Source organism: Pelmatolapia mariae, linkage group LG20 (assembly GCF_036321145.2).
Source record: "Pelmatolapia mariae isolate MD_Pm_ZW linkage group LG20, Pm_UMD_F_2, whole genome shotgun sequence".
Taxonomy (NCBI): domain Eukaryota; kingdom Metazoa; phylum Chordata; class Actinopteri; order Cichliformes; family Cichlidae; genus Pelmatolapia; species Pelmatolapia mariae.
In genome coordinates, this window is record NC_086244.1 from 13,416,125 (window position 1) to 13,439,650 (window position 23,526).

The 23,526-nt window shown below is 35.3% G+C and overlaps 1 long non-coding RNA gene across 1 annotated transcript; it reads left to right on the forward strand.

Annotated features, from left to right (window-relative positions):
• Window positions 1–16,191: 16,191 nt before the first annotated feature.
• Window positions 16,192–21,611, forward strand: LOC134619056 (uncharacterized). Its single transcript, XR_010091959.1, has 4 exons — window positions 16,192–16,241; window positions 19,100–19,135; window positions 19,952–19,978; window positions 21,521–21,611. It is a non-coding gene; the product is annotated as an uncharacterized LOC134619056 (long non-coding RNA).
• Window positions 21,612–23,526: the final 1,915 nt, after the last annotated feature.

Below are 23,526 nucleotides of genomic sequence, written 5' to 3' on the forward strand. Positions count from 1 at the left end.
AGTCAGTCCTCTGTAAGGACTGTAATATTCAAACTTACCTATCAGGACCTGGACGGCTTCCCAGCCAGCCAATCATATCTGAGCCCTGGCACATTCAAATTTGCATATTGTTGGCTTCATGGCTTCTAAGACAACCAATCATATCTGAGCCCTGGCACATTCAAATTTGCATATTGTTGGCTTCATGGCTTCTAAGACAACCAATCATATCAGAGCCCTGGCACATTCAAATTTGCATATTGGGTCATTCATGGCTTTTAAGCCAACCAATCATCTATGTTATATATCTTTAATATTTCATATTTGTATTTTAAATGGTCAACATTTCAAGATTCCCCCATGTCTTCTGAAGAAAACGGTCTAAGAATGACTGTTTTAGCCCCTACGGTTAGGAATTTATGGCTGTTTGTTTGAGGGGAATCCTGACTATGAAAAATAGACAGCACAAATCCTGTCTCTGTGCTGCGTGTGTGTAAAAATAGGTGCACCTGTTTTGGCGGGAAAAAGTGCACAGCCTCTCTGATTGGTGGATTCAAATTTAGCAGCTCCCAGGCTGCTTGACTGACCTAAAAACTTGATTTTCTCTCCCTGTGTGTGTGTGTGTGTGTGTGTGTGTGTGTGTGTGTGTGTGTGTGTGTGTGTGTGTGTGTGTGTGTGTGTGCGTGTGTGTGTGTGTGTGACAGAGAGAGAGAGAGAGAGAGAGAGAGAGAGAGACTTTTTATGGGAACATCTTATTGTATGATTCAAATTCAATATATTTAGACTGGTTGACTGAATTTGATCCTGTGTGTCTCTCTGTGCTTGTGTGTTTCCATATGTGTTCATATTTGTGATTGTGTGACTGTTATACTTTTTTTTTTGCTGATTTTTTTTCATTTAACAATTACATTTGAGGGACCCTTAGCATGTTCAGGATTTCTTCAGCTGTCCATTTTGCTTTTCCAATTTTTGTATTTAACTTATTACTATTGTGCTAAGTCATAGCATTTCTGCTGATTTACAGTATTTGTTCTAAATACAGCATTTCTTCTAAATCATACTATTTCTGCTATTTTATAGGATTTGTACTTAATATAATATTTCTGCTTAATTATAGTATTTCTGCCATTTTATAGTATTTGTGCTAAAACATAGTATTTCTACTAAATGCAGTATTTCTGGGTCATCATTGTATTTCTATATATTTCTGCCAGGTCCCCAGGGAGTCAGTCCTCTGTAAGGACTGTAATATTCAAACTTACCTATCAGGACCTGGACGGCTTCCCAGCCAGCCAATCATATCTGAGCCCTGGCACATTCAAATTTGCATATTGGGGCCTTCATGGCTTCTAAGACAACCAATCATATCTGAGCCCTGGCACATTCAAATTTGCATATTGGGTCATTCATGGCTTCTAAGCCAACCAATCATCTATGTCATATATCTTTAATATTTCATATTTGTATTTTAAATGGTCAACATTTCAAGATTCCCCCATGTCTTCTGAGCAAAACGGTCTAAGAATGACTGTTTTAGCCCCTACGGTTAGGAATTTATGGCTGTTTGTTTGAGGGGAGTCCTGACTATGAGAAATAGACTGCAAAAATCCTGTCTCTCTCTGTGCTGCATGTGTAAAAGCCTGCACTTGGTGCACCAGTTTTGGCGGGAAAAAGCACACAGCCTCTCTGATTGGTGGATTCAAATTGAGAAGCTCACAGCTGTTTTACTGACCTAGAAACATGCTGTTCACTTGCTGCTGCTGTGTGTGAGTGTGTGTGTGTGTGTATGTGTGACTGTGTGTGTGTGAGAGAGAGAGAGAGCGAGAGAGAGAGAGAGAGAGAGAGAAAGACAGATATACACAAAGACCTTTATTAGGGCAGCATCTCATTGGTGGATAAAAATTTAACATATTCAGACTGGTTGACTGGCATAGACCCTGTGTGTTTGGCTCTCTCTATGCTGCGTATGTGTAAAAACAGGTGCATCTGTTTTGGCAGGAAAAAGTACACAGCCTCTCTGATTGGTGGATTCAAATTTAGCAGCTCCCAGGCTGTTTGACTGACCTAGAAACTTGCTGTTCTCTCCCTTTGTGTGTGTGTGTGTGTGTGTGTGTGTGTGTGTGTGTGTGTGTGACAAAGAGAGAGAGATAGAGAGGGCGAGAGAGAATGTCTATTGAAGCATCTTATTGTATGATTTTAATTTAATATATTTAGACTTGTTGACTGAATTTGATCCTGTGTGTCCCTCTGTGCATGTGTGTTTCCATATGTGTACATATTTGTGATTGTGTGACTGTTATACTTTTTTTGCTGATTATTTTTCGTTTAACAATTACATTTGAGGGACCCTTAGCATGTTCAGCATTTGTTCAGCTGTCCATTTACTTTTCCAATTTTTCTATTTAAGTTATTACTATTGTGCTAAGTCATAGCATTTCTGCTACTTTTCAGCATTGGTGTTAAATACAGCATTTCTGCTAAATCATACTATTTCTGCTTTTTTATGAGATTTGTGCTAAATACAGCATTTCTGCTAAATCATACTTTTTCTACTTTTTTATGAGATTTGTGATAAATTCAGCATTTCTGCTAAATTATACTTTTTCTGCTATTTTATGAGATTTGTGCTAAATACAGCATTTCTGCTAAATCATACTTTTTCTGCTATTTTATGAGATTTGTGCTAAATACAGCATTTCTGCTAAATCATACTATTTCTGCTATTTTATGAGATTTGTGCTAAATACAGCATTTCTGCTAAATCATACTTTTTCTGCTATTTCATGAGATTTGTGCTAAATACAGCATTTCTGCTAAATCATAATCAATTATGTTTCCTCTAAGATATTACAGTTCTGCTAAGTTACTACATTTTAGGAAAGTTCCTTTGCTTCTGCAAAGTTTTTACAATATCTGTATTTTATCAGCTTTTTCAACTAGTTTCAGCAGACAGCTTCAGCGTTCCAGCATCCACACTGCATTTTCGCAGGAAATGCAAATTTTTCTAGTTATTATTGTGTGGATGCTTTATGCATCCACACTATTGTTTTCCTGTTTCTCTTTATTCTTTATTGTGTGGATGCCCTAAAAGGGCTTCCACACTATTGAGTTCCTGTTTCTCTTTATTCTTTATACTTTATTCTGGTTGCTTCCGTACGTTTTTTGCCGTTTAACTACTTCCTCAGTTTTCAGCCGATTTTCTCAGTTCAAACTCTAAACTGTTCTGCTATTTCTGCTAATGTGTGCTATGACTTTTGGTGTTTATTACTATTATACTTTTTAAAATATTACACTTTTTTCCTTTAATTTGTCCCATTGAAATAAATGGAAATCTTCAGAAATTCTGCTAAAACTTGCTTGTTTTTGAAACTTAACTACTTCCTCATACTTTCACCTAGAAACTCCATTCAAACTTTAAAATGTTCTCAGATTATTGGGCTATTCCTGTATGATTCAGCTTTTTCAGATCTTTTACCATTTTAATCTTATACCTCTTTAAGTTTTCAGTTGCAAAATTGTGATTTATTAGAAAATACATGCGTTGTTATCGTTGCTATGCAATTAACTCAGAGTGTGCACTTGTCCTTTCTGAATTTTCTCTTCATGTCTGAACAACTTCTTGCTACTCGCTCAATTTCCACTCAAGCCCCACAAATTATACATCAAAACGTAGGTATTTTTGCTGGCTTTCAGAAAATGTGACTATCATTGTTGTGGGATTTATAGAATTTTTGCAAATCTCCTCAGAGCAACACAAGGTCTTAAAACGCTCCATAGAAACTGAATGGAGAGTTTGTTCAAAATCACCGCTGGATTTCTCTAATGACAGGCATTTTCAAATCGTCATATCTCCTTAACAAAACAAAGTTGAGACATAACGCTTGTGCCAATATATCGTCAGACACTACTGATGCACACAATTCAAGAAGTTTATTCTCACCTATTACCGTTCTGAGATGAGTTACACTTGTTTGAGGGTAGGAAATTCGTCATTCGCTCAGATTTCTTCAGATTTCAAACTCTGGAAATGGGGCACTTTTTTCTCTCGTCATATCTTTTTGATGGATTTCCAGAGAGACCTGAAAATTTCCATGACTGTTCACCAAAGCCTGCTGTTTCTTACGGTGAAAGAATCATTTTGATGCTCCATATAGATTTAGAGTTACAAAACGTTGTTTGAGGGCAAGTCAAGGCAGTTTTGCTTTGCCTCTACTCAGTTACAGTGTATTACAAGTCATATATCTTCTATAATTTATATTTTATCTCTGAATTATGAAGACCTGCAGATTCCCCCATCTCTTCTGAACAAAACGGTGTCAGAATGAGCGTTCTAGCCCCTACGGTTAGGAAATGATGGCCATTTGTTCGAGGGGAGTCCTGAATGTGAGAAATACACTGAAGAAGACTCCTACTTCTCTCTGTGTCTGTGTGTGTAAGTGCTGATTACAGCAGGTGCAGCCAATTTAGCTGACCTAGATATACCAAGCCCAGAGTCTTAACAGCCACTGCTCCCTTTACTCTCTGTGTATATGTGTGTGTATCAATATTTCTCCCATGTTAAAGTATTACTCCTCCATAATAGTATTTCTGCTAAATCAAAGTACTTCTACTACATCTTAGTACTTCTGCTCAATCATAGTAATTCTGGGAAATCATAGCATTTCTGCCAAATCATGGTATTTGTGCCAAATCATGGTTTTTGTGTCAAATCATGACATTTCTGATATGTTATAGTATTACTACTAGGTGGAGGTATTTCTGTTATGTTATAGTATATGCGCTGAATATAGTATATCTGCCAAATCATAGTATTTATCCCAAATCATAGTATTTATACAAAATTACAGTATTTCTACTAAAAAGTAGAAATAGTACCTTTTAGCAGAAATTTCTGTCAAAAGATATTATTTATGTTAAAACATAGTATTTCTGCTAAGTCATAGTATTTGTGCCAAATAATAGTATTTGTACTAAGTCATAGTACTTGTGCCAAATCATAGTATTTATACCCAATCATAGTATTTCTGCCATATCATCGTATTTGTGCCAAATCATGGTATTTTTTTGCCAAATCATGTTATTTGTGCCCATTTAAAATTTCTGTTATGTTATAGTATATCTGCATATTATACTATATGTGCAAAATCATAGTATTTATAGCAAATCATAGTATTTGTGCCAAAAACATAGTATTTCTTGCCAATTCATAGTATTTGTGCCAAATCATGGTATTTGTGCCAAATCATGTTATTTGTGCCCAATTAAAATTTCTGTTATGTTATAGTATTACTACTAAGTCGTAGAATTTCTGTTGTGTTATAGTATATCTGCTGATTATAGTATATTTGCCAAATCATAGTATTTATAGCAAATCATAGTATTTGTGCCCAAACATAGTATTTCTTGCCAAATTGTAGTATTTGTGCAAAAACATACTATGTCTGCATAATCACAGTATATCTGTTATGTTATAGTATTACTACTAAGGCATAGTATTTCTACCAAATCAAAGTATTCCTTCAAAATCATAGTATTACTGCAATTTCATAGTATTTGAGCGAAATCGTAGTATTTATGCAAAAACACACTATGTCTGCAAAATCAAAGTATATCTGTTATGTTATAGTATTACTACTAAGGCATAGTATTTCTACCAAATCAAAGTATTCCTTCAAAATCATAGTATTACTGCAATTTCATAGTATTTGAGCGAAATCGTAGTATTTGTGCAAAAACATACTATGTCTGCAGAAATCACAGTATATCTGTTATGTTATAGTATTACTACTAAGGAATGGTATTTCTACCAAATCATAGTATTCCTTCAATATTATAGTATTACTGCAATTTCATAGTATTTGAGCGAAATTGTATTATTCGTGCAAAAACATATTGTCTGTTAAATCACAGTATATGTGTTATGTTAAAGTATTACTACTAAATCACAGTACTTCTGCCAGTTCATAGTATTTGTACTAATCATGGTACTTGTGCCAAATCATAGTATTTTTTGAAAATCATAGTATTCGAACCAAAACCTAGTATTTGTACGAAGTCATAGTATTTCTTCTAAATCATAGTATTTCAATCAAATCTCAGTAGTTCTGCTGAAACGCAGTATTATTGCCAAATCATAGTATTTGTACTGAAACATAATATTTCTGCCAATAAGTGTATTTCTACTAAAGCATAGTACTTGTGCCAAATCATAGTATTTATGCCACATTGTGCTAGTTGTGCAAAAACATAGACTGTCTGCAAAATCATAGTATATCTATTAAGTTATAGTATTACTACTAAGTCGTAGACTCTCTATTTTGTTATAGTATCTCTGCTGAATACAGTATATGTGCCAAATCATAGTATTTATAGCAAATCATGGTATTTGTGCTAAAACATAGTATTTCTGGCACATTATAGTATTTGTGTAAAACCAGAATGTCTGCAAAATCATCATATATCTGTTATGTTATAGTATTACTACTAAGGCATAGTATTTCTGGTAAATCATAGTATTTCAACTAAATAATAGTATTTCTGCCAAATCATAGTATTTGTTTCAAATCATAGCATCTGAACCAAATCATATTATTTGTACCAAAAGATTGGATTTGTACAAAGTCATAATATCTTTTCTAAATCATAGTATTTTCAAAAAATCTCAGTAGTTGTGCTAAAATGCAGTATTATTGCCAAATCATAGTATTTCTGCCAAATCATAGTATTTGTACTAAATCATAGTACTTGTGCCAAATTATAGTATTTGTACCCAATCATAGTATTTGTGCCATATCATCACATTTGTCAGTTCAACTTATTTAACTCTTCTCAACAGCCCAACACCTCTTCTTCACCCCGTTTCAGCGGAATTGTGAGTTTTTTCACCCCTTTTCAGCACAAATTTCAGATTTTTCAGGTGTTTTCAACAGAAATGTCTTTTTTAGCAGACATTCTGCTGATTCACCTGTTTTCAGTGCAACTACTTCTTTACCTCTTTTCAGTAGAAATTCTGCTGATTCACCTATTTTAAGCAGAATTTTCAGCCTTTCACCTCTTATCAGTACAAATCTCAGTATCTTCTGCTAATTTCAAAAGAAACCTCTTCACCACTCCTCTTTTCAGTACAAATTTGAACTTCTTTACCCCTTTTAAGCTGAATCTTTGCCTTTCCACCTCTTTTCAGCAAAAGTTTCTGTTTTTTCACGTGTATTTAGCAGAATTTTTCAGTTTTTTTACTGCCATACAACTTTTTGCAGCTTTTCACCTTTTTCAATCATTTTCAGCAGACAGCTTCAGCGTTAAGGCATCCACACAGCATTTTCGCAGGAAATGCAAATTTTTCTAGTTGTGTGGATGCCCTCAAGGGCTTCCACACTATTGAGTTCCTGTTTCTCTTTATTCTTTATACTTTATTCTAGTTGCTTCCGTACGTTTTTTGGACTTTAACTACTCTCTCAGTTTTCAGCCGATTTTTACCATTCAAACTCTATACTGTTCTGCTCTTTCTGGAGATGGGTGCTATATCTTTTGGTGTTTATTACTATTATACTTTTTAAAATATTACACTTTTTTCCTTTAATTTGTCCCATTGAAATGAATGGAAAACTTCCACAATTCTGGTAAAACTTGCTTGTTTTTGAAACTTAACTACTTTGTCATACTTTCACCTAGAAACTCCATTCAAACTTTAAAATGTTCTCAGATTATTGGGCTATTCATGAATGATTCAGCTTTTTCAGATCTTCTACCGTTTTAATCTTATACCTCTTTAAGTTTTCATTTGCAAAAATGTGATTTTTCAGAAAATACATGCGTTGCTATGGTTGCTATGCAATTAAGTCAGAGTGAGTGCTGGTCCGTTCTGAATTTTCTCTTCATGTCTAAACAACTTCTTGCTACTCACTCAATTTCCACTCAACTCCCACAAATTATACATCAAAACGTAGGTATTTTTGCTGGCTTTCACAAAATGTCACTATCATTCTTGTGGGATTTACACATTTTTTGCAAATCTCCTCAGAGCAACACAAAGTCTGAAAACTCTCCATACAAAGTCAATGGAGAGTTTGTTCAAAATCAGCGCTGGATTTCTCTAATGAGAGGCATTTTCAAATCGTCATATCTCCTTAACAAAACAGAGTTTAGACATGAGGCTTGTGCCAATATATCTTCAGACATCCCTGATGCTCACAATTCAAGAATTATTTCCTCACCTATTACCGTTTGGCCATGAATTACACTTGTTTGAGCATAGGAAATTTGTCCCTCGCTCAGATTTCTTCAGATTTCAAACTGTGGAAATGAGGCACTTTTTTCTCTCGTCATATCTTTTTGATGGATTTCCACAGAGACCTGAAAATTCCCATGACTGTTCACCAAAGCCTGCTGTTTCTTACGGTGAAAGAATGATTTTGATGCTCCATATAGATTTAGAGTTACAAAACATTGTTTGAGGGCAAGTCAAGGCAGTTTTGCTTTGCCTCTGCTCAGTTACAGTGTATTACAAGTCATATATCTTTAATAATTTATATTTTATCTCTGATTTATGAAGACCTGCAGATTCCCCCATCTCTTCTGAACAAAACGGTGTCAGAATGAGCGTTCTAGCCCCTACAGTTAGGAAATTATGGCCATTTGTTCGAGGGGAATCCTGAATGTGAGAAATACACTGCAGAAAACTCATACCTCTCTCTGTGTCTGTGTGTGTAAGTGCTGATTACAGCAGGTGCAGCTAATTTAGCTGACCTAGATATACCAAGCCCAGACTCTTAACAGCCACTGCTCCCTTTAGGCTCTGTGTTTGTGTGTCTGTATCAATATTTCTCCCATGTTACATATTACTCCTCCATAATAGTATTTGTGCTAAATCAAAGTACTTCTACTACATCTTAGTACTTCTGCTCAATCATAGTATTTCTGCTAAATCATAGTATTTTTGAAAAATCATGGTATTTGTGCCAAATCATGGTTTTAGGGCAGAACCATAATATTTATTTTATGTTATGAGATTACTACTAAGTGGAGGAATGTCTGTTATGTTATAGTTTATGTGCTGAATATAGTATATCTGCCAAATCATAGTATTTATCCTAAATCATAGTATTTATGCCAAATTACAGTATTTCTGCTAAAAAGCAGAAATAGTACCTTTTAGCAGAAATTTCTGTGAAAAGATATTATTTATGTTAAAACATAGTATTTCTGCTAAATCACAGTATTTCTGCCAAATCATAGTATTTGTACTTATTCATAGTACTTGTGCCAAATCATAGTATTTGTACCCAATCATAGTATTTCTGCAATATGATTGTATTTGTGGCAAATCATGGTATCTTTTTGCCAAATCATGGTATTTGTGCCAAATCATGTTATTTGTGCCCAGTTAAAATTTCTGTTATATTATGGTGTTACTACTAAGTCGTAGAATTTCTGTTATGTTATAGTATATCTGCTGATTATAGTATATGTGCCAAATAATAGTATTTATAGCAAATAATAGTATTACTGCCCAAACATTGTATTTCTTGTAGTATTTGTAGTAGTAGTTGTTGTAGTATTTGTGCAAAAACATAGAATTTCTGCAAAATCATAGTATATCTGTTATGTTATAGTATTACTACTAAGGCATAGTATTCCTACCAAATCATAGTATTCCAAATCATAGTATTACTGCAATTCCATAGTATTTGAACGAAATCATAGTATTTGTGCAAAAACATACTATGTCTGCAAAATCACATTATATCTGCTATGTTATAGTATTACTACTAAGGCATAGTATTTCTACCAAATCATAGTATTCCTTCAAAATCATAGTATCACTGCAATTTCATAGTATTTGAGCGAAATTGTAGTATTTGTACTAAATCATGGTACTTGTACCAAATCATAGTATTTTTTGCAAATCATATTATTTGAACCAAAACATTGTATTTGTACGAAGTCATAGTATTTCTTCTAAATCATAGTATTTCACCCAAATCTCAGTACTTGTGCTAAAACCCAGTATTATTGCGAAATCGTAGTATTTGTACTGAAACATAGTATTTGTGCCAATAAGAGTATTTGTACTAAATCATAGTACTTGTGCCAAATCATAGTATTTCTGCCATATTGTGCTAGTTGTGCAAAAACATAGACTGTCTGCAAAATCATAGTATATCTGTTATGTTATAGTATTACTACTGAGTCACAGTATTTCTGCCAATTCGTAGTATTTGTACTAAATCATACTACTCGTGCCAAATCATAGTATTCAAATCAAAATATAGTATTTGTATCAAAGCATGTATTTGTACGAAGAACAGTATTTCTGCCAAATCATAGAATTACTGCAATTTCATAGTATTTTGAGGAATCCCTTTTGTTATAGTATTACTTCTAAGTCATAGTATTTCTGCTTTGTCATAGTATTTGTACTGAAACATAGTATTTCTGCCAAATCATAGTATTACTGCTATTTCATAGTATTTGAGTGAAATTACAGTGTTTCTGCAAAAACATTGTATTTCTGCTAAATCATAGTATTTCTCTCATCTTAAAGTACTCAATTATTGTATTTGTGCCAAAGTTTAGTATTTCTGCCAAATGATATTATCTCTGCTAAATCATAGTGTCTGCCAAATCATAGTATTTGTGCCAAATTATGGGATTTTGCCAAAACATGGTACTTGTGCCAAATTATAGTATTTGTGCCCAATTAATATTTCTGTTATGTTACAGTATTACTACTAAGTCGTAGAATTTCTGTTATGTTCTGCCAAATCATAGTATTATGGCTATTTCAAAGTATTTGAGTGAAATTACAGTGTTTCTGCAAAAACATTGTATTTCTGCTAAATCACAGTATTTCTGTTATCTTAAAGTACTTGCACTCAATTATAGTATTTGTGCCAAAGTTTAGTATTTCTGCCAAATCATATTATCTCTGCTAAATCATAGTGTCTGCCAAATCATAATATTTGTGCCTAAGCGCAGCATTTGTACCAAAACATAGTATTGCTGCTATATCATAGTATTTGTCCTAAAGCATAGTATTTCAACAAAATCACAGTATTTCTGCTATGTTATAGTATTTGTGCTTGTAGAAAAACCTGTGTTAGTGTGAGCTACATTACCAAGCAGCCTCTGAGCAGTGAGGGAATTCATGGGACTTCTGAGCTAGATGGTCTTCCTTCGTTCCTGGGCTAACGATTGAGGAGAGAGCTGCTGGGAAGGGGAGCAAATAGCCCATCCTGTATTTGTTGGGGATGGTGTGTGTCACATAAACGTGAGTTAATGTTCCATGCTTAAGATGTTTACCCTGCTACTTGTGTGTATTGGTTTTAGTTACCTTTAGCGTATGTGCTAGTTAGCGATAGCTATGGCAGCCCAGTTATTTGATTGTTTTGGGCTTGTTCCTGCTTTGTTTGTTCCCCCTGCAAATTTATGTCAATTTGTACACTGTAATATCGCTGTATTACGTAGTGGCTAAGTAGGAGGCTGACTGTTACTAAGTGCATCAGTGTACATAGGTCATCTCTTGTGTTGGAGTGCCCTCTTGTGGCGCCTTTTGGGTAGTGCCTTAGTAAACGTGAACACTGCAAAGAAGTGGTATCAGACTGGTTTGTAGTGGAGGAATTTGTTGCCAGTTTCTTTCATCTTTAATCCGTATTCATGTTGTAATGTAGTAACTTTTGTGGCGCAAATACCACAATATGGCAGAAATACCATGTTTTGGCACAAATACTTTGATTTGGTATGCTTTAGCTTCTTCACCCCTTTTCAGCAAAATTTTCATTTTTTTCACCCCTTTTCAGCACAAATTCCAGCTTTTTTGGCGGTTTTCAGAAAAAAAAACTCTTTTCAGCAGAAACTCTGCTGATTCACCTCTTTTCAGTGCAACGTTCTGCTTCTTTGCCTCTTTTCTGCAGAAATTCTGCTGATTCACCTCTTTTCTGCAAAATTTTCATCCTTTTTGCCTCTTATCAGCACAGTTCTCAGCAGCTTCTGATAATTTCAGCACAATTGTCAGTCTGTCTACCTCTTTTTTGTGAGAATGAGTTTGGCTCAGTGAGATGAGTAGCTGCCTTGAGACCAGGAGGTTCGAGGGGAATCCTGAATGTGAATGTAAGAAATACACTGCAGAAAACTTATACCTCTCTCTGTGTCTGTGTGTGTATGGGCTGATTACAGCAGGTGCAGCTAATTTAACTGACCTAGATATACCAAGCCCAGACTCTTAACAGCCACTGTTCCCTTTAGGCTCTGTGTATGTGTATGTTTGTGTGTCTGTATCAATATTTCTCCCATGTTAAAGTATTACTCCTCCATAATAGTATTTCTGTTAAATCAAAGTACTTCTACTACATCTTAGTATTTCTGCTAAATCATAGTATTTTGGCCAAATCATGGTATTTGTGCCAAAGCATAGTATTTCCACAAAATAACAGTATTTCTGCTATGTTATATTATTACTGCTCATAGTATTTCTGCCAAATCTTGGTATTTGTTCCAAAGCATAGTATTTCTGCCATAATCACAATATAACTGCAAAATAAAGGGTTTTTTTTAGACAAATCATAGTGTTTGTGCTAAATCCTAGTAATTCTGATCAATCATAGAATTTCTGCTATGCTGAAGTGCTTTTTGCTAGATTACAGAATTTCTGCTAAGTCAAAGTATTTCATGTAAATCATAGTATTTATACCAAGTCCCAGTGTTTCTGCCAAATCATAATTCATAAATAATGTGGCGTGTTGGGGGAACAGCTAGTTCTCTCCCATCATGCCTTGGGACATGTGTTGCATTTTAGATGTTCTTGTTTCATTGTTTATGGTTACGTTACTTTTAACTGTTGTCTTGAATGCTGTGTTTATACTACGGTACAAAGTCACTGACAGTTATTGTTTTATAGGAAGAATGCAGTACCATAAGTGAGTTCTTTTTATGCTGTTAATGACCCTTGAAGCACATTGTGGCACAAGCAAGTATGTTCAATAAAAAACTCCTCCTACCAGCTTGGGGTGGAAATACAGGCTCAATCTCTCCCTGTGAGCTTCTTTGCAAGATTCATCTGCATGCCACAATAATTTTAATAAAGCAAAGTTAAGATGAGAGGCTTGTGCCAATTCATCTTCAGACACTGCTGACACTCACGGTTGGAGCAGTTTTTACTGTCATCTTACTGTTGAGCCATAAATTACGTTTGTTTTCAAACTCTTGAGCCATAAATTATGTTTGTTTTCAAACTCTTAAAATGAAGCCGTTTCTTCTCTCGTCATATCTCCGCGACGGAGGTACAAAGAGCTATCGCAGTCAAAGTTCATGAAATTCTGCTGATTCACCCAGTAAAGGAATTGTGCTTCTATCCCACCTAGTTTTTGAGTTACACGACATTTTGTAACTCCAGAAAACGGCGCTTTACGCCGCTCACCGCGATCTAATTCTGACTGCTCATCTCCCTGTTTTCCAGGCACTGGCTCTCTTTGCCGGTGGCGCATTTGGTAATGACACGGGTCTGCAGCCCAAAGGTCGTGGGTTCAATTCCACCTTGGTCCACATGGTTTTTTTTCACTACAAATTTATACACTATCACAGACCTGTAATTTATATTGCTAATTTATTACAATTCTGCAAAGTTTTATGATGTTAGCAGTTTGTCTAATACGGACCTCAGATTCTTGTTAACGCTCCATGGCAGAAATACATACAAGTACACAGCCTGATGAAGCAGACAGAAGCAGTACCTCTGATTGCAGAAAGTATTACTACTCCATAATAGTATTTCTGTTAAATCAAAGTACTTCTACTACATCTTAGTACTTCTGCTCAATCATAGTATTTCTGCTAAATCATAGTATTTTTGCCAAATCATGGTTTTTGTGCCAAAACATAACATTTCTGTTAAGCTATAGTATTACTAATAAGTGGAGGAATTTCTGTCATGTTATAGTATATGTGCTGATTACAGTATATCTCCCAAATCATAGTATTTATCCCGAATCATAGTATTTTACAGTATTTCTGCTAAAAAGCGGAACTAGTACCTTTTAGCAGAAATTTCTGTCAAAAGATATTAGTTATGTTAAAACATAGTATTTCTGCTAAATCATAGTATTTGTGCCTATTCATAGTATTTGTACCCAATCATAGTATTTCTGCCATATCATCGTATTTGTGCCAAATCATGGTATATTTTTGCCAAATCATGGTATTTGTTTCAAATCATAGTATTCAAACCAAATCATAGTATTTGTACCAAAGTATCATATTTGTACAAAGTCATAGTATTTCTTCTAAATCCTAAATTATAGTATTTGGCGGTGTCCAAATTCATACACCTCCTGAGGACCCGGGCTTCGTGGTCTACGTGGGCTGGGTTCTCAGGAGGCCGGGTAGGCCGAAAGTGAGCGGCTCTGAAATTGGACGGTCTGGCCTTCAGATTTGCGTCACCAGCTGTCTCGTGGAGTTCAATAAACTTAGCCATCTGCTCCTTACTGTCTAAAAGTAACAGGACACTGGCGTAAATTCTTGATCATGTGACACTTCTGTTTAATCAGTTTTCTGTTTGTGACAGGTTATACAGGAACGTGGAGGCCACACACACTACAGAGTCTAATTTTGATGTGTTTTAAGGACATTACATCAAAGTTGGATCAGCTTGTAGTGTGTTTTTCCTCTTTAATTTTGAGTGTGACACCAAATCCAGACCTCCATGGGTTGGTAAATTTGATTTCTATTGATAATTTTTGTGTGATTTTGTTGTCAGCACATTAAACTACATAAAGAACCAAATGTTTAATAAGAATATTTCATTCATTCAAATCTGAGATGTCTTATTTTTGTTCTCTTTATTTTTTTGAGCAGTGTATATTGCATAGTTTATACACTATCTTCATTTTTCCTATTACTCCAGTCATTGTCAATTTCCCTAAGTTTTGTGATGCGTTAATCAGAATCATAATACTTTATTAATCCCGAAGGAAATTAGGGCTTTAGCCAGCACATTAGCTTATGTGCTGGCTGAAGCCTGTGTTTTTGTGTGTGTAGAAGCCACCCTTACACTAAATACTGGTAATTGATGCCAAGTTTTTTGTATTAACTGGGTTCTACGCTATGAAAACATTTTTTATACACATGTGATTTTTACTTTAACATGTAGTTTCAGAAAGTGTACCTGTTAAGGCTATAGTAAAAATAGTTTTCTTTTATACCCTCACTGAAGAGCGTTGTTGGAGACAGCCTCACCTTTACCTCACTGCAGCAGGGGTGAACGAGTGGGGGCAAGTCCCTTTCTCTCATAATTCATATTATTACAACCAATTTTTATTAGAACTGTACTGTACTGTACTGTATTTATTCTTATTTTATTTTATTTTATTTTATTCTAATTTTTGCTTCATAACTTTTGCACTGTCCACTTCCTGCTGTGACAAAACAAATTTCCCACGTGTGGGACTAATAAAGGTTATCTTATCTTATCTTATCTTAATAAATGAAATAAATGTAAAAAGAACATGTGAGTAGTTGCTGTTAAAAAGCCTCATGGCACTGAACCTCTGAGTCCTGCAGTGCAGTGAGGATGCTTAGGTGACTGTGTTTATTGTTCTGTATTTTAGAACTTGTTCCTCATCTTCTCTGCACAATGTCTGACTAACTCCACATCTTTGCAGACTGTCCTGCACTGTTTTTTAGGTTTGGTGAACTCTTTACCAGCCACTTGGAGTTGAACGGTGTCCAGAACACTGTTCTGATTCCTCCAGTCAGTTAAATAAATCTACCATAATGCATTACATTTTAACATAATGGCGTTATATTTTATTATTTATTCACCTTGCAGTCACTTTAATTTTAAAGCTGATAAATTTTAAAACTGTATATACTGTATATTCTGTATATTTATTATCTCCCTCTTATTGCCTGTTTATGTCCTGTCCTTACATTCAATATCATGCTGCTCTGTTGTATGTTAATTGCCCATTGGGGAACAATAATATCTTTCTGATTCTGATTCACTGATATCAATTTATGAATTTTAGTCATCATTTCAAATTCAAATAATACTGTTTGGAATTTTCATTCAACTTATAGAATTAAAGTTCTGTTAGTTTTTTTCTGTAGCAAATAAGTATTGTACATAAATAATTAAATTAACATACATTTTTTACGTTTTCAATGACCATTTGTGTAATGGCGGGATATCCCACTACCCGTGAACGCCTCTTGTTTCTTATGTCTCCGGCTCATTCTGCCCCTCCGCCCACTTTCTCCGACTGCCGCTGGTAAGCACTACTTCTCTTCTCTTCTCTGAAATGAAATGTCTATAGTCTGTTTGAGTGATTTCCTGAGTTATTGTTACTGACTTTTAAAGCCAGTTGAAGTATAAGTCACATTAAAGTAACACAATGGCTGCTTTTAAAGGAGTTATATAGAAGATAGTCCTGACAACCCAATGTTAACTCCTAGCGCTCCTAAAGTCCCAGTGTGAAATGAGGGTTCATTTGACTGTTTACTGCAGTTTATTGTGTTGTTTTTTTTGCCTTCATTTAGTGTGTTAGTATTTCTGAGTCTGTTACAGAAGGTGCAGTTAGTTCTCCTCTTCACAAATCACTCGGTTAAAACAGGCTTTAGGTTATAATGTTTTGTAACGAGCCGCCATTGATTAACTGCTGGAGTGGCAGGTTCGGCAACTTCAAAGGAGCCATTTTACCGCTTCTGACTGAAAAAGAGTCACGTGCCTGTGCCCATGTGTCTGTGTTGCAGGTTAATTAACGGAAGGGAGAGAGAATGAGGATAAAACACGTAGTTACTACAAGAATAATAAGAACTCTTAATAGGAAGGACACTTTAAATTTATAATAACTGTTTAACAAACACTTGTTTGTGCAGACCCGCTTTTAAATAAAACTTTAATTTGCAGCTCTGTTTGACTTCTCACTTTGTGGAAAATTAATGAAATAAAAATGAGCCCACCTTCAAATAAATAAACTGCAGCAGTGAGCTATTAATATTGTTAATGTGGTATGTAGATATTTGTTTTAAACACCAGCATATTAAAATATACTAAATGATACTGTGTGCAGTTGATAATACTTTTAGGTAGTAGAATTTCATTCCAGGCCACGTCAAATGAGCCTACAAATATATAATCCAAGCATTTATTTATGATTGTTTCTGCTTTGAAATTGTTTTGTTACCATTTGATAAAGTGTTCAGTGCTGGGTGTAGCAAGTAATTTCTTATGATATCAAATATGTTATTTAATAGCATCAAAGTATTAGAGCATTATGTCTGTGAAGGTTCTCAGTCATCCAGGTCATTGAAGTCTAAGGAGTTTGGAAAGGAAAGTGTCTGGACTTGTTTAAATTGCTTGAAGCTTTTCACCTGTCATATGAGAAGCTTCTTCAGTGAAGAAGTGAAGAACTTAACAGGGTTCGTACGGGTGCTTGAAATCATTGAAAATGCTTGAAATTTAATGTTGTCCTTTCAAGATTTGAAAAGGGCTTGAATTTTCAGTTGTGAGAGATTTGTGACGTTTACCGTGTTTGGAGTCTCAAGTTAGTGTGTTGTCTTGTGTAATTAGTGTGTAGGCTAGTCGTTGTTTTGTTTTGTGTGTCAGTTCTACTAGTGAACGTCACAGTCGCAGGTTTATCCCTGTGCTGTTCTCATCTGTGTTATAGTGGACACAAACTATTTTAGGGAGTTGCATAAATAATTTGTGTGCCTTCTTATTTGATGCAGAACACTTGGTCTGTTCTGTTTTGTAAATAGTTATGAAATGGTTATATGAAAAATGTCTGAGCCCTGGCTGAATTTTTAGGTGAATAGTACCATATAACTTTGTATGCAAAACTTGTGCATTTTTTTAAAAGTTACAATTTCTATTTGCATTTCAAGTTTTGAAAATGATTTGTTAAACATGCTTATGGTTTTTACAGTCAAAAATATCACTTTCTACTGGCATTTTAAAATTGGTCGGAATTTAGATAAAATTGTGCTGATACAGTATATCAAAATGAAAAATAACAGATTAAAAACTCTTTATCTTGCAAAAGGTGAAATATAGTCAAATAGGGCTAATTATACCCTGGACACCAGAGGGTTAAAGGCTAAAAGCAAAGTTGTCACAAAGTACTGTTTATATTTGTGTGTATTGCTGCAGCTTTTTTTGGCTATTAACTTGGTGCCTTTGGCTGAAATAATGGTAATATGAGGGGTTAATCCATATGGTCACAAAGAATAGCCACTTGTTTCTGTGCTACCAAAATTCCCCGGCTTTCACTCCAAATGTGTTTATGGTCAGCACCTACACATTAAACTACTTAAACATTATAAATGTCTTCAAGCTCACACTGAGGCCACCGAGACAGTACACACATTTGTGTATTTGTATATGAATATTTCAGACTTTAAGGCTGCCTGTTTATTTAAGGGAGATGAACAAAATACATTGGAATTGTACATAATAATATCATCAATGATAAATTCAATAGATTTTAAGTAGATGCTTGTGCATTCTTAAAGTCTTATATGTTGAATTTAACTATGTGATCTGTTCAAAGCCTCTCCCAGTCAGTGCTGTTCTCCATGCCTGTCTAACTGTGCATGATGTTATTAGCACAAACACTTTAAAGGTGATCATTTAGGACTTCAGAAATAATACAGACAGCAATGTAGCTAGCAACAAAACAGTTTAATTGGGAATTAACTTACAAAACAAACAACCAACAAACAAACAAACATCTCCTATTTCTTGTCACACAGGAAAGAAGCATCAATGTGCTTGAAAAGCTTGAAAAGGGACCTTGAAAGTGCTTAAAAAGTGCTTGAATTTGACCCTAAAAAAGGCGTATGAACCCGGACTTAAAGAACTTCAGACGCTTTTCTTTCCAAGCTCCTTGGACTATTAGGGTATAACATGACTAAGAAACTTGTGTGGCTTATTGCAGATAGATGAAATTACATTTAATGAACATGGCAACCTTTAATAAGGTGTAGAAAAATTTTGTTGTTTGTATTCCAGGTGTGGTAAACAAAGAAGTTTACTGAATCTTTTTGACTACAGAGAGTGATGCATTATTGATTCTGATGCTGATCTGAGTTATCTCATTCTGTATTTTTGTTCTTTGTCTTTCGTTAGACGGAGTGAAATAGAAGCTTGGTTTTGCCGTTTGCAGTAAGTAAACAATGATTGTAACTGAAGCAATATGGACCTTGGGGTTGTGTAACATGTTTACAATTTATATACAATTGTTTAGATTTTTGTGACATCTTGCCATTTGCTTATGGGCAAAAACACATAGGATTTATAATCTGTCGCAGCAAAGCCCCCACACAGGACCTCTGACTGTCCCTGAAAGTGTCCCTGAAGTTTAATAGCACATTTTTCTGATTTTAATATTTGATGGCTTATCAAATCATACATGTTTTAGGACAGTCAGTATAAGTGGTAGCTTAAACGCTTGAGCAATAAGAAAAAAACTAAGAACTAGAGTTGTGAGTGGGCAGTCTTTGGTATATTAAAGCCAGTGTGTTCTTTATTTACGCTATAAGTTAAATTAGTTTATTAATTATTTAGTGACTTTAGTAACCCCAACTTGCTCTCCGATGCATCCATCGGAGTGTGAATGTACTTAGAAAGCACTGAGTACAGATGAAGTGCTTGTGAGAATGGGTGTGATTGGGTGAATGTGGTATGTTGTATACAGTACTTTGAGTACTCCAGGAGAGTAGAAAAGAGTTATATAAGAATCAGTCCATTTACACTTTAATTCTAATTACAAAAATGGTGTGCCACTGTTGTTGCTGTAACATCTCAATATATACATGTATTTTGGGATTTACATATTCTGTCCAAACTAACTAAAATCTGATGAAGTTTTCTGTTGCTTCTGATTTAAATAATTACTTTGTATCTAATAGTTTTAACCTGAAGAGACTCAACAGTCTGAATCATTACACAATGATCTGATGTATTGTTTCCTTTCTTTAGACTGCTCATCTGATCATCTCAAGTCTGGTAAGTAAAGGTTTGTCTGAGGTACAGTGCTGGGAAGTCTTTCTTCCTCGCAGATTTCGTTTGTTTGTATTTTTTTGTCACGTTTAAATGTTTCAAATCATCTAACAAAGATAACCTGGATAAATACAAAAAGCAGTTTTACAGTGATGATTTTACTTATGAAGCACAGAAATGCAAACCAGAACATCCTGGTATAATGTAAAAAACAGTTGTTCTCTAATACCCACATGTGGAAGCCCTGATAGCAACAACTACCATCAAATATTTACAGTAACTAGTAATGATTGATTTACATCACTGGGGGGATTTTGGAACACTCTACTTTCAGGATTGTTTTTAATTAAGGTCCAATATAGGGTTTCAGGCCATGCCAAGTATCTCAATTTCATTGAAGTCCAGAATCTGATTAGTCTACACCAAGAGTTTTGTTTCATTCACAGTTCCTTGCATTTTTTGGATCAATTTATCCATTTCTTGCTGTGAATCCTGAGTGTGATTAAACTGAAGCTCAGGACCTGATGGCATGATTCAGGTCCTGAAGTAGTAAAGGAACTCTGGACCATCACAGTAACAGCACCAAGTTTGACTTTAATGCTGTTGTTTTTCTGAAATGTTTCTCTCACTATAAGAGGCTCAGTTTAGTGCAGTGAGTCAGCACAGCTCTTGGTGATCATCAAGATGTTTTTAGGCAAATGTGAGAAAAGATTTGTGTTCTTTTTGGGCAATGAATCAATAAATTTGAGTTGAGTGGATGTAAAGTTAATGTAGAGCAGGGAGACTGAAACTGACTGCTGTAATGTCAGTGTGTAGGTTTATTTGGACCATGTAATATTTACAGCAACTGTTGCAGCACATCTTGGTTTAAGTCAATAGACTCTGTTTTTATTGTGTTAACAGAATGCAGAATGCAGAATGTCCTTATAACAGTTCAACCACCATTGAATATTGCATCTGTACTGTATATTTTAGGATTATAAGGCATAAGGGCAATGAATGGGTCTGTTTTAAGCACAAGGGACATTAAGCCAAACAAAACAGTCAGATAAGTCAAGCTTTGTTCAACTCATTTACAAGAACTCGCAACATTGTTCAGTAACACATAAAATATAGAACAATACACTCACTTTTTCTGTTTTTTCCTCTTTCACAAATTCTCCATGGGTTGATCAGTTTGAAATCTGCTTCACAAGTATGTCTCTTAACTGGTGCCAGGTCCTTATGCACACACACAGCGTCCTATTACGTTGAAGTACAGTGCGAATTACACCACGAGGCTCCTGACTACAGTACCGACAATCCATTAAGTGGGTGCGGCTTTGTAGCTTACCAAAGTCGTACTAAAACATTTTGAGAGATTTTTCAGCGCCGTGTCCCACATAGAATTGGTTTGAAGTCAGTAAGCACAGCCAGAATGAATACATAAGACGCACTGTCTATTTTTGAGAACATTAAAGATTTTAAGTGTGCCTTATTGTCTGAAAAATACAGTAAAGCCAGGTTTATTGGAAATATGTCTAATTCCAGTCCCTCTTTGTCTTACAGGTGACCTGCTACAGAAGCTCTCTCCCTCTATCATTAACAAGCAATTCAGTCTGTCCTATCACTCTCCCCACTCTATCTATTTTGACAAGACGTTCTATCTTGCTTCACTCTATCCCACAAGCTCTATCTAAGTTATCAAAAATCACGTTTTTGACTGGAATCAAATTTTGACTGGAATCAAGTTTTGACTGGAATAATCAAGTTTTGACATGGCCCCATTTTTGGGAAATTGAAGTTACCAGTACTTCATCGATCTGTTACAGAATTCTGAGAGGTCTCTGCTCTCACTGCTCCTTCTTTCCTATCGTTAAACTCTCTCACATCCAGTCTTTTTGCTGGAAATTACAAGTAGAAAGTTGAAAGCATAGTTGTAGAATTACAGTACAGTAGAACTTACAGTAGAAACTTCTTACACAGCCCTCCATTTGTCATTTTAATTTTGCATTAAACTTTGGAATTAACACTGATAGTTTGGCTTACTTTGATAAATTATATAAAATATCACCTTTTTAAAGGTTTATTTCTAATAAGAGAATCTGGTTATTTTGTAATACATACATTCAGACCGCTATATTCACATAAATAATAAATTAGATCCAAATACATTTTGCTAGTCTGTTTAATTGGCTATAACATTTGACTGCAAGTTTATACTATTATTATTTAAGGACAAACCCATTTGTCACTCAGTGTAAGTATTCAGTTAGTATCATCGAGAAGCTGCCTGAGGACCAGAGTTCCTGTTTCCTGACTGCTGCAGAACATCCAGCTGAAGAATCCTCATCGCCTGTCATCTGATCACCACACCACCACAGCTCCATATATTTGATTTAAATTTTAAATTTTAGAGCTAAGATTTTTATTATAGCCTGTTGATTTTTGAGATTTATTCGGCATATCTCTTTACAGAAGTTCTAATTATTTACCAGTCTGGTTAAAAAAAATATAAGAAGAAAAATTGTGTAATTTCTGAAAAGGCTACAATAAAACGGACCAAAGTGTTTCCAGAGAACTTTGAATATCTTTTATTTTGAGTTTGGAGTACAAATCAGATTTTTACATATATTTATATATTCATAAGAACATTTTAACATAGTATAATTGTACATTTCTCAGATTTAATAGTAACTTAAAGAGTTATACGTTTTTCTGTGTTTCAAGGTTGAGTTTTGTTTACATTTGTGTATAAACACATATAAGCTCCAGGTTATACTTCAACAAAATGCCAAGAAAAGGTCAAAGGTCGCAGTCCCAGAAGCTTAGACGTCAAAAGGAGAAAGAACAGGTAAATGTTTCTCAGAGCAGTGAGCAGGTAAAGGTGTCTGTCACAACTATTCCCAGTACAGAAGTGCAGAGCAGCGTTCAGACAACCACTGTGTCGTATGCAGATGTGGTAAAGAGAGGTGTTCCCTCAGTGTCTGTCCCAAAACCTAAAGTTACGCAGGTAAACCATATTGAACACCAGGTAACTGTACAAACACAGCATGATGGACTAACTCCAGGACCGTCTCATGTACAGGTTACAAACAGTGAAAGTCGTCCACGAGTGAGTAGCATCTGTGCGTCCCGAAGCCAGGCCTCTCCTAAGTATGGAAAGTACCGGAATCAGCAATGCATGGCTAACAGTTTGGTTTTCCTGTCATTCTTACATGAGGATGAATTCATTACCAGAGCAGATCTTAACCGTGTGTTGGACAAAGGCCATGCCGTATATTCAGATGCCAGAAAGAGGTTTGTGAACAGCGTGTTTCTAGCCTGCAATGAGCTTCCCACAGTGGTCACCAGCCGCAGACACGAGTATCAAGTGGACATGTCTCTATTTGCTCGTTACGGCACATTTGATGGTACAGATCATTTTCCGAGCCTTGAACAGGGACTACAGTGTTTGGTTTCAGCGGTTCGCTATGCTTTGCTAGTCATGGGAGGAAACGTCATTGCAGTTTGCAGGCTGACTTCTGGTGAATATGCATATTTTGACCCTCACCCACGTAAGTCAACAGGAATGC